Here is a 2,973-nt window from a genome sequence, read left to right as displayed (position 1 = left end):
CCTCAGGAATTGCTGAAAGTAGTATCATTAGAGCCATACAAATTATAATCAATACAAAAAGTTTAAGATACGTAGTGATTTTTCATGTTAATGGACTAAAGTACCTCTTGAGTTTTTCTTATCATCAGTGTCTAGAGTTATATTATTTCTGTTGAGGTAAAATTATCTTTATAATGTCATTACCTGTCTCCTGTGTATAAGGGTAATGGGAAGTGCTTCCAGACTTTGCAAATGCATTATGTTCTGAAGGAATTTTCACCTTTTTTAGCTTATACAAGTTTTTAATGGGAACATTTATAAAACACTAAAAGAATCACTCAAGATGACTTTCTACTCATAATGACAACAAATTTTATAAAATTACAGATTTTGCAAGACATTACCATATATTGTATTTTGCATTAAGATACTAGACATTCTGATTCATTTTAAATGTTCCATGTTTATATACACATTGGTTATCAATGATCAGAAAATCAGAATGCCAGGATGATAAAATACATCATGGAATAAAATATTTAGTGCACTCTGCAAAACATTATACCTGGTACATTTCAACTTCAAGTAATCATATAGTGGCTCTATCCTGTAATATACTAGCACAATTCTGCACTAACTACAGGACATAGTATGTAGATCCATTTTCATGAGCCACAAGCCCTTCAAAACCAACCTCTAATAGCTTCCATAAGTGAAAATTTAGAATGCAAGAAAAGAAATACAACAGTGCCTCTAATATTAGGGCTACTTGGAGCATGTGGGTGTGGGAAGCCAACGGAAAGTATTGAAAGGCTTCATTCTAGCCTCAGGACCAAGCCACATTCTCCAACATGTTTAGAAAACACCTTTTACATTTTGAGGTTAAAAGATGAAAAAAGTTAATACTATGCTTCCTCACCATGACATTCTGGAGTGGCTATTGTTCCAATAGGTTAAAACACTAGGAAAGTAGAAATGTCAGTCAATTACTAGAATTAGCTCTCAAGTCCCTAAACCCTCCTCCTTAAGTATAATTGGCATACATGTAATTTGACAATATCTTTGAGTCATTTGAAACATAATAAAATAGAAATATAATAAAATAGAAACATAATAAAATATATTAGATAAACACTTCAAGTTATGTATTAGTCCATTTATGTTGCTATTAAAAAAAAATGTGCCTAGGATTGGGTAACTTATAAAATAAGGAGATTTAGTTGGCTAACAATTCTGAAGGCTGGAAGATTCAAAGAGAATGGTACTAATATCTGGAGGCAGCCCCCTGCTATGATATCACATAGTGAGAGAGTAACAGGGAGCCCATCTACACACAAATGGGTCTAAGCGTATTTGGGTGACCTAGCTTTATAGTAACCCATCACATGAGACCAGTATTAAGCCCTTCTGAGTGGTGCCCCATGCCCACTAGACCCTACCTCTTTAGTGGTTCTACCATAACTGCCCAATACTACCACACTTGAGACAAAGTTTTTAGCACATAAATTTTGGTGAACATATTCAAACCATATCCAAGTCATAACACACTTTATTGTATTTAAACTCTTCCCAAAATGGTAATGCCTAGGTATAATACAGGGAGAAGCTTTTCATTAATCAAGCCATTTTATTAGAACATCCCATACCTAGACTAGTACACAAAATTCTTTTTATAATCGACAAAAGAAGTAACATATTTATGACGTACAACATGATGTTTTCATATATGTATTGTGTTAGTCAGATTTTTGTAACTTTGATGAAAATACCCGACAAAAAAACACTTAGAGAAGGGAATGCTCACTTGACTCACAGTTTCGGAGGGTCCATCATGATCAACCAACTCCCTTGCTCTGGGCCTGAGGTGAAGCAGAACATCATAAAGGAAGAAAATGGTGGAGAAAAGTTTCCAAGCTTCTGGCAGCCAGGAAGCAGAGAGAGAGAGAGAAAGAGAGAAGCTGAGGATAAGATATAGTCCCAAAGAGCACACCCCCAGTGACTTACCATCTGTAACTGCACTCCCTGCCTATAGTTACCATCCAATAGTTTATTCAAATTATTAATCCATAAGATGGATTAATCTACTGATGAAGTTACAGTTCTCATAATCCTGTCTTTTCCTAAGAACTCTAGCTCTGAACTTTGTCTCATTGGGGACCATGCTTTCAAAACATGAGCTTTTTCAGGGGGACATTCTAGATCTAAACCATAAGTATACATTTTAGAATAACTAAATCAAGCTAATTAGTGTAACTATGATCTCATACATTTATCAGTCTTTGTGGTGAGAAGAAATTCTACTCTCAACAAATTTCAAGTATATAATAGTTTGTTCTTAACCATAATCACTATGTTGTACAAGGAAAAAAAATAAACAGATGTCAAATCAATAAATTCTATTAAGTGGTATGCTTTTGTCTATGTCACACCAGTGGAGAAATAGAAAAATAAAATGTGCCACATAACATGATAGATTTCTTCAGGACAATTAAAAAATAAAATATCTATATCAACATGAGTATAACCCCAACATAAAAATACATACATAATGCATCATTCAGAATAATTTAAAATGTGTATAATTTGTGTAAAGTTTTAAATTACACCAAAATAATATTTTACACTGTATATGAATACTATATTTGTGTAAAGCAATGAAAAAACAAACCAGAAGGATAAATGTTAAAATTATGATGAAAGTGTCCTTAAGAGAAAAAGAATAAGTAAGAGATGGGGGTTTAAGGGCACTTCAGATTTATCTCTAATGTCATTATCTATTTTAGTAACTTAAAACATATAGCAAATTTTTCAAAAAAATCAAAATTTAATGACTGGTTCATCAAAAAATGCAAAGGTTATCTTTTTTAATTTGGGGGGTTTGATTGACATAATGTTTGTACAGTATGATATATTCATGAGGTACAATGTGTTTTGATTCGTGTATGTATTGGGTAGTGATTAGCATATCTATCACCTTAAACTTTTATCATTTTT

The sequence above is a fragment of the Marmota flaviventris genome, chromosome 8 (assembly GCF_047511675.1).
Source record: "Marmota flaviventris isolate mMarFla1 chromosome 8, mMarFla1.hap1, whole genome shotgun sequence".
Classification (NCBI taxonomy): Eukaryota; Metazoa; Chordata; class Mammalia; order Rodentia; family Sciuridae; genus Marmota; species Marmota flaviventris.
Note: the sequence above shows the minus strand (reverse complement) of the source record.